This window comes from Pan troglodytes, chromosome 4, assembly GCF_028858775.2.
Source record: "Pan troglodytes isolate AG18354 chromosome 4, NHGRI_mPanTro3-v2.0_pri, whole genome shotgun sequence".
In the NCBI taxonomy this organism is placed as follows: domain Eukaryota; kingdom Metazoa; phylum Chordata; class Mammalia; order Primates; family Hominidae; genus Pan; species Pan troglodytes.
In genome coordinates this window covers 27,850,729-27,865,772 of record NC_072402.2, presented here as the reverse complement: position 1 = coordinate 27,865,772, position 15,044 = coordinate 27,850,729, and the positions used below count along the sequence as shown (strand labels likewise).

Genomic DNA, 15,044 nt, shown 5'->3' with positions numbered 1-15,044 from the left:
CCATGTGATATGCTGCTCCCCTTCTCTTCTGCCATGAAGAAAAGCTTCCTGAGGCCTTCACCAGAAGCAGATGCTGGTGCCGTGCTTCTACAGCCTGCAGAACTGTGAGCCAAATAAAGTTCTTTCCTTTATAAATTACCCAGCGTCAGGTATTGTTTTATAGCAATGCAGAACAGACTAACACAGACACACACACCAACCAAGTACAGTATGAGAAGGGATTATTGGGTGCCATTTTGGAGGTTGTCTACCACAGGATTTTATCTGTATCGTTATTCAAATTTCATTTTTGAAAAATTTTGTAAGGGCACATTTATAGAAATATGAATGCTTAATATTTGATGATATTAGGGAATTAAACCATTTTTGTGTGATAGTGATTTTTAAAGATTCCTCATCTTTTAGAAATACATATTGAAATATTTAGAGATGTAGTGATATAATGTCTGGGGTATGCTTCAAGATAAGAATTGCAGAAAGTGGGTGGTAGTATAAATCAAGATTGGTTATGAGTTGAGAATTTTTGAGTAATAGGTATATGGGGACTACATATTCTATTCTGCATACTTTTACATGCAGTAAATCCCCACTTATCTGCAGGGAATGTGTTCCAAGACCCCCAGTGGATGCCTGAAACTGAGAATAGTACTGGACCCTGTATATACTCTGTTTTTTCTTCCCTTATTGAGAACTTTTATGTTTTCACTTAAAGGAAGGACTTTACAGCTTCTCTTTGGCATATCCAAATTGCCAGCATCACCGCTCTTGCACTCCAAGCCATTATTAAGTAAAGTAAAGAACACAAACACTGTGATACTGCTACACTTGATCTGATAACCAAAAAGTCTACTAAGTGACTAACAGGTGGGTAGCATATACAGCATAGATACACTGGACAAAGGGAGGACTCACATCCTGGGCAAAATGGAGCAGAATGGCAGAGCTCATCATGCTGCTCAAAATGATGTGCAATTTAAAACTAATGAATTATTTCTGGAATTTTTCAGTTAATATTTTTGGACATGAGGTGACTGCAGGTAACTAAAACCATGGAAAGCAAAACCATAGATAAAGGGATATTATGGTATGTTTTCATTTTCCATAATAAAAAGTTAAAAAGGAAAAAGACACCATAGGAAAATAAAAGACAAGTCACAAACTGGAAAAAGATCTTTGCAACACATGTGACTATCGAAAGGATTAGTATTCACACTGTGTAAAGAACCACTACAATTCAATGAAAATGAAGATAATGCTTTCCACCCCAAACAGGCAATTCATACAGGAGAAAACCTGAAAAGATACCCAACCACAAGGAAATACCATTTCACACCCACCAGATGAACAAAAATGTAAAAGTCTGGCAATATTACAATTCTTATACATTGCTGGTTGGAGTATGATTTGTTATAATCAATTTGGGAAACAATATGGTATTATCTAGTAGCTGAAGATGCACATCTTCTGTGACCCAGGAAAAATGTATAGCAGGAGACATGAGCAAGAAAATTCATAATGGCATTTATAACAGTAAAACGTGGAAGAAAATCCACTGTCCATCAACAGTAGAGTGATTAAATACATTGTATATGCTCATACAGCAGAATATAGTGGTGGAAAAAATAAATTACAAGTTCATGGACATAGATAAATCTCTAACAAAATGTTGAGCAAAAAAAAATTCAAAGAATTTTACAGTAGGATTCTGTTTATATAAAGAACCAATGAAAGTAAATAGCCTAAGGGTACAAACATAAGTAAATCTATAAATTAAAGCAAAAGAATGATAAGCACAAATTCAAGGCAGTGATTTCCTCTAGCTACAGAGGGAAGGGAATGAAGTAAGGAAAATGTGAACAAGGAGCTTGAAAGTATGATAATTGTATGTGTTGGTTTGGCCAAACAGTCCTGGTTTACCTAGCACAGTTCTGGTTTGCTGATTGCCTGGTGTAATGATTAATAGCACTGTCACTCCCCAAATTGTCATTGTTTGGATAATGAATTATATGCATCCTTTTTAGAGTAAAAGTAACTTTTTTCTCCTTAAACTGGATGGAGGGCATGTGGGTCTTTATCATTCTTCCTTATACATGTGTTTTTAAAATATAATTTAAAACTAGTCAGTATTTTAAAATATAATTTAAAACTTTAGTCAGTGTTAGTCACTGTGTTAGTGACAACACAGTAAAAAAAAAAATTTGTAAGATAAATAAATATAAATAGGATCCAAATGAAACTCTTTTCATCTGTGTGGATACAGGGATAAATAACATACTATATGCCTGGCATTGTATTAAGCTTGTTACTGATATTACTTCATATTCATAGCAAGACATTTAGGTAGGCATTATTATCTCCATTTTACACATGAAGAATCTAAGACACAAAGATTATACATAATTTAACCAAAGTCATATTATATGTGACAGTGCAGAATTTGAACCCAAGCAGTGTGACATCAGACTACATGCTCTTAACTACCATGCCAGAGTCCATAACAGATTTTCTTAACCTTTTTTATGCCACAGATCCCTTTGACAGTCTGGTGAAGCCTATAGAGTCCTTTTTAGAGTAATGTTTTTTGTACATCAAATATAATGCACAGGATTATAAATAAAATCAATTATACTAAAATATGGTAATCAAAATATTTAACAAATGTATACTATACCTGTACTTTTTATTAATGCATTAAATAAATAATAAAATCTAGCAGGTCTAATGAATAATTTTGAAATAATAATAATAATTGTATCTTGAGATATCTACAAATATAGTAATGTGATAGGAAAATGTTTGTGATTTTTATAAGTGAAAAAGTCACCAAAATACTTGTAATAACACTGTGGTTTTTTGCATATGTTCACAATGGAAAGAAATCCTAAATCTTACTTCGAAGTTAGCAAGAATTACAATATTTTTTCCACCCCAATTCATGGCCCTCTACTTTATGGTCTTATTTCATAGGCTTTCTGACATGTTTTGCTTCAAAGAGGTCCTATTCCCCATCCCATTTCCTATGTTCTGGTTTGGGATTACACTCAAGATGTGATATACAAATAGATTAGTTTATTAGAAAGAAAATATTTTTCCACATGGCGAACTTTAGTGGAGGCTAACAAATCAGAATGTGCTAAAATAGTCATGTGTACATATAGACAATGGGAAGCTTGGAACTGCTTTAGCATTTTATACAAAAGACTTAAAAGTAATTTCAGCTGGGCACTGTGGCTCGGGCCTGTAATCCCAGCACTTTGGGAGGCTAAAGTGAGAGGATTGCTTGAGGCCAGGAGTTCAAGACCAGCCTGGGCAACATAGTGAGACCCTCCCCCCATCTGTACAAAAAAATTACAAAATTAACCAGGCATGGTGGCTCGCACCTGTGGTACCAGCTACTTGGAAGGCTGAGACAGGAGGATGGCTTGAGCCTGGGAGTTTGAGGCTTTAATGAGCCATGATCATGCCACTGCACTCCAGCTTGGGCAACAGAGTGAGATCCTGTTTCCAAAAACAACAAAAACTGGTTTCAAATATATTGCTACATTGGAATTCTCCATAAAGGAATTAATTGTTGATAACAATGCCCTCAGTATACTATTTGTCAATACCTATAACAATGCAACAAACAAAAAAGAAAATTTAAATAGCTGGACCACATTAAAAGTTTTATTGGGCTAAAATCAAAAACATCTGACAAGTTTTTGACTTGCCTTTCTCATGATTTAATGTCCCAGCAGAGCAACTGGGAACCTAATTCTGACCAACAAGGAGGAATTGTTTGGCTAATTGGAAGTGACAGAAACCTTGGGAGAAAGCAACCGCATACCAAGGATAATTATAAGAAGGTAACATGGGCCCTAAAGGATAGTGTCAAGAAACCTGAAACCCCCAAATGAGGTGAGACTTGCAAAAAATGCTAAGGAAGGACAAAAAACAGGCCTTTTAAAATTCTGTTCAGAACCAGAAGATGATCAAGAAAGGGAAATGCCCACTAGCAGCTTCTACTGTAAGGTTAGAGCTGACAGAGAAAGAACTCCTTAACTACTATTTGCTTCATTCTCTACAAAGGAAACTAGAGAAGTGGGTTGACATAATAGAAAGAACATGTGTTTGTGGGGCCAGGCAAACCTGGGTATAATTCTGTTTCAACACTGCTTAACAAAATTTATGGGAGGCTATTGTTTTGGATTGGGCTCCTGCACCAGGCCCCTCCAGACCAAACCAAAATGGAGTCACTCATACTAAAACTCCAGGTCACTGAACCAAAACTAAGTTGTTTATCTGACCTTCCAAGAAATCAGGAGGGAGAAAACAACCAAATCTCCAAACAGGCCAGTTTTAATCAGTGTGATAAGGAAGTCCTCTCTTTTTTAACCCTATAAAGAAAGTAACTTTTTGAAATGATCAATACACTTTTTATTCCTTAGTTCTGCTTTCTTTAGCCCCTTTCTGCCTATAAAGCCCACTTCCTCTGCTCAACTTACTGAAGCAGTATTCCATTTTATAGAATGAGATGCTGCCCAATTCTGGAATCACTAATAAAAGCTAATTAGATCTTTACATTTGTTGAAATTTTGTCTTTGACAACATTACTAGTTATATTATTCTGGGTATCCTTTTCCCCATCTGTAAAATGGACATAGCGATATCTTTCCCATCGGATTTTTCTCATTAATAGAAGTAATACATTCAAAACACTGAGCCAGGTTCACACCAGTGAGCAACTTGATAATATTACTCAGAAGCATATTATAGATATTGACAGAAAGCAATACTGTTCCTAATTAGGGGAAGAAATTCTAAGAGAGCACCTAAGAGTTTGAATTTAGATTATAACATTTGCTCTGAGTATTTTACATTACAGCCTTTGGGGGGAAAAGTACAAATGAGATCTGAGAACAGTGGTACTCATCTTTGAGGAATTATGGAAAACGTAATAGAACACTAAACATGGGAAAACATCGGCCTTCAGGTTGAAAAGTGGAAATCTCAATCCCTGAATTTTTTTTTTTTTTTTACTAAGTAACTTTTTTGCCCATTGGTGTCATTTAACCAAAAGAAGAAGAAATTCCAAAAAAAAAAAAAAATCAACTGAAACAAAAGAATAGACTGAATTTGCCAAAGGAGTGCTTAAATGGAGACCTAAGTCTTCAAAGCTAAGGTGATGAGAAAAGAACAGGTCTTAAATTTCTTCAGAGCTTCAAGAGGCAAAGCTTGAAAGAAGAAAAAATTTTATTCTTAGGTAAGATGTAAGGGTAGAATGGTGGCCCCTGCAAAAGGTAAGCCTTCCTCCTAATCCTAGAATCGTGGATGGTACCTTATTTGGATAAAAAGGTCTTTGCAGATGTAATTAAGAACCTTGAGATGAGGAGATCATCCTGGATTATCTGGTGGACTGTAAAGTCAATGACATGTATTCATATATGACAGAAGAGAAGACATGGAGAAGAGGAGGGAGTAGTTGTGACCGTGGAGGCAGAGAATGGAGTAATGTGATCATAAATCAAGGAATGCTGACAGCCACTAAAGCTGGAGAAGGCCAAGGACAGATATTCAATCCTCCCGTAGAAGTACAGCCCTGCTAATGCATTGATTTTGGACTTCTGGCCTCAGAACTGTAAGAGAATAAATTTCTATTGTTTTAAGCCATCAGTTTGTGGTAGTTTGTTACAGAAACCCTGTAAAGTTAATACACAGAGTTCAAAGAGAATCCGGTAATATCTCTAAAAGACTTGTGTATTAGTCAGGATTCTCCAGAGAAGCAAAGCCAATAGAATGATACATGTTAAAGCAAATTAAAATGGAGACCATGCCTGAAGAATCTCTGTGCAGAGAAACCCAGTTAGGCCTCATAAGTTAACCTTACTTGATTTGCAAACATAATCTAAAAGTTAACTGGAGCTATTTCCGGTAAATGAATATAACACAACTTAAGCTCAATCAGTCAGAAGCAGCTTTATAATTATGTAGCTAGGGACTTTCCAAGAGGATGACCAAAGAAGGAAATGATATAACTATAACCAAATAAATATTTTCTTTGCTTTCCTGTTCCTGCTATAAAAGCCTCCCCACTGCTGAGCTGTGCTCAGCAGAGCTCCGAAACCACTTCTGGTTTAGAGTTGCCCGATTTGTGAATCACTGTTTGCTCAAATAAACTCTTTAAAATTTTATTGTATCTCAGTTTATCTTTTTTAGATAGATAGATGATATATGATAGATAAATAGATAGATAATAGATAGATAGATAGATAGATAGATAGATAGATTATTTATTATGGGAATTGGCTCAATCACAGAGACCCAAGATCTGCCGTCTGCAAACTGGAGAACCAGGAAAGCCAGTGGTGTAATCAAGTTCAAAGGGCTGAGAACCAGGAGAATCAATAACTTAATACCCAATGTAATAAGGCCTGAGAATGTGGGGTAGGGAGCTAGTGTAAGTCCTAGAGTCTGACTACTGCAGAACCAGGAGTTCTGATGTCCAAGGGTAGGAGAAGATGGAGGTCCTAAATCAAGAATAAAGCAAATTCACCTTTTCTTTGCCCTTTTTGTTCTATTTGGGCAGGCCTCCAGTGAATTGGATGATGCCCACCCACACTGGTAGAGCAGATCTTTAGTCAGTCTTGATTCAAATGCTAATTTCTTCACAGAGGCACACAGAAATATTGTTTTATCATCTATCTGGATAGCCCTTAACACAGCCAAGTTGACACATAAAATTAACCATCACAATTAGGTTTTCCTGGGTTGGAAGGAATGGGAGATAATGAAACGGGTGCTGGAGGGTAGAGGAGGTCTGAGGGACTTCTTGGCGGGACTATGTGAACCAGAATGGAATGAGCAAATTACAGACCCCACAGTCTCTGCTCTGACAGAGATTGCCAGAGTTTGAAATAGACCTGATAGGGTTACTACAGGTTACCAGAAACGGGAAGTCATGTGGCAGCCAAGCTAATATCCAAAGATCACCCAAAGAGTATTTCATGTGATCAGGAAGAGTCTCTGTTTAATTGACAACTGCTTCCCACTTCCCATCCCCTTCACGTGTAGCAGGAGTCACAGCTACATAAAGTACCTGTATGCAGGTACTTTACTCAACCCTATCCAAACTATTAATAGGAAAAAGTACTTTCTCAGTAGTCTAAGTAGTCACAAACCCTAAGAAATACAGAAAAGATTATGGACATCTACGGGAGTGCCAGTGATATAAAATAATCCATATCACATGGAAACCCTCCCACATAAATAATCTTTATTTGACTAGGACTTTATTCATTCAACTGAGATTCTCCAATACCCCTGATAACCAGCCAGGACCGTGCTGATCCTAGGCAACAATCTAAAAGGAATAATTAAAGGATGCTCTGGGAGCATCTATAAGAGAAAGCAGTAATCAATCGAATACAGCACAGGTTTATCTATAATAATTTATTTCAGTCTAATTTAATTTTCTTTCTGATAGTGTTACTAGGCTAGTCAACCAATAAAATGCAGTAGGTAATATTTTTCTGGGCCCATGAGGTATTACTGACTTTTTTTTTTTTTTATCATATCCTTGTGAGTAAGTTGGAGGGGTTGGGGAGGCTAGATGGTAGTACTGTCAGAGAAGGACTTAGCATCCAAAGGGTACTGACTCCTAGATGGCAGTCAGCCTCTCCAGAGGTTTTTAGTATAGAATTACAGTCCTCGGTCTTCTGTGTTTCATTGACTTAAAAGAAAACATAGAATCCATATTTATCAAATTTTTACCTGATTCAAAATCAGGAAGGATAGTATTTTTTCCAAACTTTGGAACAGCTTGATGTTGACTCTGGGCTAAATTCTGTATGGGCATAATTAGAATCAATAAAATTTTGAGAGTCTATAACAATATAGGCAGAGTCCAACAAACTAGTAGGATTTTTAAGTTTATTCACTCATTTAGATGTCACAAATTTCTGGAATATCAACTCTGTGTAAATGTCTATGTTAGGCTTTAGAATATGAATACGGTATGTTGGACTGCAGGAGTTTAAAATCTGGTGAATAAAACAAACTTGTAAACACAAAATACAACAAATATTAATTGTAAGGCATTATTTAGCATTATATTTAGTAAAAAATAAAAACTACATTTAATTGTATGATATGGACAGGGACTGGCATGTGTGAAACACCTTTAGACATTTAATAAGCTGGAAAAAATAATATTTACCATAAACATATACTACTGGTGTGAACATAAAATAGTAATTTTGTGGAAAATCATTATGTACAAGCCATACTATTTAATGCAGCAATTTACTTCTAAGAATCTACTTTAAAAATAATCTAAAATATATTCATGTTATATATATATAAGGAAGTTCATAATCAAATTATTTATAATGGCAAAAAAGTTTAACATGAATGATTAAAAAGATAGTATAGCTATATGATAGTGTCATAATCATAAACAGTTATGTCTCTAAAAAACAGGTGTCTGAAATATTATGTCACATTATAGAATAGCATGTTATAGTCAACTAGAAGTCTGGGAAAAAATGATTTTTTTACTGTAAAACCTCTTGAATGTTTTGAATTTTGTGCCATGTGCATGTAACACATTCAAAAAATAAACACAATTTTAAAATAAAGGATTCAACTTAAAATTTTAAAAATACACTTACAGATAGTTTTTAATGATATAAAGAAATACTCATGATATACTAAGTGAAAGACAAGGACATTACATTATTTCTTGCAGCAGTTATGAATAATTGGAAAATGTATTACCTGGCTGTATTACTAGGAATATTTTCTTCAGCATTTTGCACCCTAAGAAATCTAGGACTGGTTTACATAAAAGCAAGCAGAATGATGAAGAAACTCACCTTTAGAACGGTTGAATGAAAATGTAAATGTTTAGCCTGGAATATATATATATATATGAGATCATGATGACTGTCTTCAAGCATCTGACATCCTGCCATGTGAAAAAGTGATCACGCTTCCACTGGAAGGTCTCAGAGGATGGAACTAGACCCATTGGCAGGAGCTATAGCAAGCCATTTCAACTCGATGTCAAAATACTTGCAGACTTAGTCACTTGCTTATATGTCATTTCAGTTCAATGTCAGGAAACACATCCAAAAAGAACAGGGCAAAAAATGAGTGGTTTCCCAGTCACTTGAAAGATTCAAGCATAAATTATCACTTCCTTGATAGGACATTATGGAAGAGATTCAAGCATCAGAAGTGTGGTTTTTGGGTGTGATTGCAGCTGTACAAGAAGCCATTTAATCCCCCTGGAACTTAGTTCTCCATAAAATGGGGACGTTTGACTAAAGTACCTCTATCTCTTTTTGAGTTTGAAACTCTTTTGATTCTGCTTTGGAGTAACAACATTTTTCTCTCTTCTAGATTTATATATCAGCTTTGTATCAGTTGAAATAAACCACCCTGGGCAGTGGCTCACACCTGTAATCCCAGCACTTTGGGAGGCCGAGGCAGGTAGATCATTTGAGGTCAGGAGTTCAAGGCCAGCCTGACCAACATGGTGAAACCACATCTCTACTAAAAAATACAAAAATTAGCCCGGTGTTGTGGCAGGCGCTTGCAATCCCAGCTACTCAGGAGGCTGAGGCACAAGAATTCCTTGAACCTGGGAGGTGGAGGTTGCAGTGAGTCGAAACCAAGCCACTGCCCTCCAGTCTGGGCAACAGATTGAGAATCTGTCTCAAAAAAAATAAATACATAAAAAAGCCACACTGTACTTGTGAAGATTAACTGAGATGTTTAAAACATTATTTGCAAAAATGCAAGACATGATGTAAGTGTAAAGCATTATTATATATCAACATAATTGACCATTAGAAAAATGCAAATTAACACCTCAATGAGATATATCACCAGACACCTGTTAGAATGCTTAAAATAAAAAGTACTGATGATATTAAGTGCTGATAAAATGCAGAGTAACTCGATCTCTCATACATTGCTGATGCTAATGTAAAATGATATCACCACTCTAGAAAACAGTTTGGCAGTTTCTTATAAAGTTAAACATGCACTTACTATACAACCCAGTAATACAACTACTGGATATTCATTCTAGGGAGATCAAAATTTACACCCAAAAACATGTACATAAATGTTCATATCAGCTTTATTTGCAATAGCCCAAAAGGAAACAATCAGATGTCCTCCAATTGATAACTGGTATAACCCTATCACGGAATCCTACTGAGCAATAAAAAGGAAAGCACTGTTGATACATACAACAACTTGAGTGCATTTCAAGGCTGTTATGCTGACTGAAATAAAAGCTAATCTCAAAAGGTTATGTATTATGTGATTCTGTTTATATAACATTCTCAAAATGGCAAAATCACAGCAATGAAGAACTGATCAGTAGTGCCAGAGGTTAGGGTTGTGGGGAGGGTGTGACCATGAATGGGCAGCGTAAAAGAATTTCTTTGGAGTGATGGAATAGTTTTATATCTTGATTATGGTGATCATTATATTAAACAATTGCATGTGATAAAATTCTATAGGACTGTATGCCAAAAATAAATTAATATGTTTATTTTTAAGGTCTGCAAAGCATGGAAATTTGTATCTTCATTCACTTTTGTTTTCATGGACTCTTTTCATGTTTGAACTTCTCATGGTATGAGCTGTTTTATAATCTATAATATGGAATGTTTCTCATACGAATGTTTTTCTTATTGAAGAATGCCATAGAAATAAGGGTGTGAGGTATACTTACTTGACAGGGGAATTTTACTCCTTTTATTTTATTTACTTATTTATTTTTAAGACGCAGACCTGCTGTGTTGTCCAGGCTGGTCTTGAACCCCTGGACTCAAACGATCTTTCTCCTTGGCCTCCCAAAGTTCTGGGATTACAGGTATGAGCTACAGTGCCCTGAGAGTCCTTTTTAAAGTAGTGAATGCTCAAACGTGGAATTAAATTTAGGCAAAGCTCACTTTTATTTATACATAAAACAACTTCAGCCATGTACCTCATAACGATATTTTGGCCAATGTCTGACCTTATATACAATGGTTGTCCTGTACGATTATAATGAAGCTGAAAATTTTCTATTGCCTAGTAACATTGTAGTAATTGTAATGTAGCACAACCTATCACACGTGTTTGTAGTGATGCTGGTGTAAACAAACCGACTGCATTGCCAGTCTAGTATAAAAGTCTAGCACACACAATTATCCACAGTATATAATACTTGATAATAAACAACTGTCACTGGCTTATATATTTGCTATACTATACTTTTTATCATTATTTTAGAGTATATTTAGAGTATGTTAAGCAGCCTTAGGCAGGTCTTTCAGGAGGCATTCCAGAAGAAGGCATTGTTATCATAGGAGGTGACAGCTCCCTGTGTGTTGTTGCCCCTGAAGAACTTCCAGTGGGACAAGATATGGTGGTGAAAGACAGTGATATTGATGATCCTGACCCTGTGTAGGCTTAGGCTCATGTGTTTGTGTCTTCATTCTTTTTTTTTTTTTTTTTTTTTTTTTGAGATGGGGTCTCGCACTGTTGCCCAGGCTGGAGTGCAGTGGCGCAATCTTGGCTCATTGCAAGCTCTGCCTCCTGGGTTGATGCCATTCTCCTGCCTCAGCCTCCCGAGTAGCTGGGACTACAGGTGCCCACCACTACGCCCGACTAATTTTTTGTACTTTTAGTAGAGACGGGGTTTCACCATGTTAGCCAGGATGGTCTTGATCTCCTGACCTCGTGATCCACCCGCCTCGGCCTCCCAAAGTGCTGGGATTACAGTATTTAAGACATTTTTATAAATTAAAAATTTTTTAAATAGAAAAAAGCCTATAGCATAAGGATATAAAGAAAAAGTATTTTTATCCAGCTGCACAATGTATTTGTGTTTTAAACTGCGTTATTATGCAAGAGTTACAAAGTTTTTAAAAATAAAAAGTTTATAAAGTAAAAAACTTACAACACATCAAAAGATAATACACCATGATCAAGTGGGCTTTATCCCAGGGATGCAAGCATAGTTCAACATATGCAAATTAATAAGCGATATCAACAGAATGAAGGACAAAAGCTTTATGATCATCTTAACAGATACATAAAAGCATTTGATAAAATTTAACTTCCTTCATGATAAAAACTCTCAACAAATTAGGCATAGAAGGAACATACCTCAGCATATTAAGGGCCATATATGGTTAACCCAGAGCTAAAATCATACTGAACAGGCAAAAGCTGAAAGCCTTCCTGCAAAGAACTGGAACAAGACAAGGATGACCACTTTCACCACTCTTATTCAACATGGTACTGGAAGTCCTAGCCAGAGCAATCAGGCAAGAGAAAGAATTAAAAGACATCCAGTTGGAAAAAAGGAGGTCATATATTTTCTCTTTGCAGACAACATAATCTTATATCTAGAAAAACCTGAAGACTCCACCAAAAAGGCTGAGCATGGTGACTCATGCCTGTAATCTCAGCACTTTGAGAGGCTGAGGCAGGAGGATCACTTGAGCCCAGGGGTTCAAGACCAGCCTGGACAACATAGTGAGACCCCAATCTCTAAAAAAAGTTAAAAACTTTAGCCAGGTGTGGTGGCACATGCCTGTTGTCCTGGCTGCTTGTGAGCCTGGGGTGGGAGGATCACTTGAGCCCTGGAGTTCAAGGCTGCAGTGAGCAATGATCATGCCACTGCACTGTAGCCTGGGTTGTGACAGCACAAGACACTGTTAATAAACAAAACAAGACAAAACAGACTCCATCAAAAAGCTCTTAGAACTGATAAACAAATTCAGTAAAGTTTGAGGATCCAAAACCAACATGCAAAAATCAGTAGTGTTTCTATACGCCAATAACAAACAAGCTGAAAAATACATTAAGAAAGCAATTCCATTTACAATAGCTACAAAAAAAAAAAAACTTAGAAATAAATGTAACCAAGGTGGTAAAAGACCTCTATGCCATAAACGACAGAACATTGATGAAAGAAATTGAAAAGGACACAAATAGATATCGCATGTTCATGGATAGAAATAATTAATATTGTTAAAATGACCATACTACTGAAAGTAATCTACAGATTCAATGCAGTCCCTATCAAAACACCAATAAAATTACTCACAGAAATAGAAAAAAAATCCTAAAATTTGTATGGAACAACAAAGGCCCTAAGTAGCCAAAGCATTCCTGAGCAAAAATTATAAAGTGAGAGGCATTGCCCAACCAGACTTCAAAATATACTACTAAGCTAAGTAACCCAAACAACATGTTACTGGTATAAAAACAGACACATATACCAATGGAACAGAATAGAGAACCCAAGAATAATCTATCTATTTATAGCCAACTGATTTTTTGTGAACATGCCAAGAATATACATTGGGGAAAGGATATTCTCTTTAATAAATCATGTTGGGAAAATTGGATATCCGTATACAGAAGAATGACACTAAACTCCTATCTCTCACCATATACAAATATCAATTCAAAATGAATTTAAAAACTTAAATATGAGACTCCAAACTGTAAAACTACTAAAAGAAAACACAGAAGAAACACTTCAGGACATTGGTCTACATTGGTCTAGCCAAAGATTTTATGTCTAAGACTTCAAAAGCATAGGCAACAGAAACAAAAATAAATAAATAAATGGGATTATATTAAACTAAAAAACTTCTGCACAGCAAAGGAAACAATCAACAGAGTGAAGAGATGACTTGTAGAGTGACAGAAAGTATTTGCAAACTATTAATCTGATAAGGGACTAATATCCAGAATATACAAGAAACTCAACAGGAAAAAAAAATCCCATTAAAAAGTGGGCGAAGGATCTGAATAGATATTTCTCGAAAGAAAACAAGCAAACGGCCAACAAATACATGAAAAAATGCCCAACATCACTAATCATCAGGGAAATGCAGATCAAAACCACAGTGAGATATCATCTCACCCCAGTTAGAATGGCTATTATCAAAAAGGCAAAAAATAGGTGTGGTGGCATGTGTCTGTGATCCCAGCTACTCAGGAGGTTGGGGCCAGGAATTTAAGCTGCAGTGCACTATGATCACACCTGTGATCACTGCACTCTAGCCTGGGCAACATAATGAGAACCCATCTCTAAAAAAATACTAATAATTAAACATTTTTAAGAAGACAAGAAATAAATGCTGACCAGGATTCAGAGAAAAAGAAACATACGCTGTTGGTGAGAATGTAAATTAGTACAGCTATTGGCCAGGTGCAGTGGCTCATGCCTGTAATCCCAGCACTTTGGGAGGCCAAGGTGGGCAGATCACTTGAGGCCAGAAGTTCAAGACTTGCCTGGCCATCTCTACTAAAAATACAAAAATTAGCCAGGCATGGTGGGACACACCTGTAATCCCAGCTACTTGGGAGGCTGACGTGGGAGAATCATCTGAGCTTGAGAGGTGGAGATTGCAGTGAGCCGAGATCATGCCTCTGCACTCCAGCCTGGGTGACAGAGTGAGACTCCATCTCAAACACACACACACACACACACACACACACACACACACACACACACACAACAAAAACAATACAGCCATTATGGAAAACAGTATGGAGGTTTCTCAAAAACTGAAAATACAACTTCCGTATGATCCAGCAATCCCACTACTGGGTATTTATCTCCCCAGAAGGGAAATCAGTATATCAAAGAGACATCTTCACTCCATTGTTTATTGCAGCACTATTCACAATAGTCAAGGTATGAAATCAAACTAAGCATCCCTCAACAGATGGATAAAGAAAATGTGCTATATATACACAATGGAATACTATTCTGCAACAAAAAGGGAATAAAATCCTATCATTGTAGCAATATGGACAGAACTGGAGGTCATTATGTTAAGTGCGATTAGCCAGGTACAGAAAGACAAATATTGCATGATCTCACTCATGTGGGAGCTAAGAAAGTTGATCTCATGGAGGTAGAGAGTAGAAAAAAAGTTGAGATTAGGAAGGGTGTGGTGGAGTGAGTAAAGTGAGGTTGGTTAAAGGGTAGAAACACAGAAAGAAGGGATAAGTTCTAATGTTTAATAGCATGTAGG

General features: G+C 36.4%; 1 long non-coding RNA gene across 15 annotated transcripts in view; it reads left to right on the top strand.

Moving 5' to 3' along the window:
• LOC104006383 (uncharacterized) overlaps positions 1 to 15,044 on the top strand; it is a 167,941-nt gene that overhangs the window by 13,108 nt on the left and 139,789 nt on the right. For 2 of the 15 annotated variants that reach the window (XR_010156889.1, XR_010156888.1), the window contains exons 3-5: positions 40 to 104; positions 3,738 to 5,617; positions 10,555 to 10,630. This is a non-coding gene — a long non-coding RNA (uncharacterized LOC104006383). The other 13 variants (XR_001717578.3, XR_010156892.1, XR_008547919.1 and 10 more) reach the window with 9 other exon arrangements.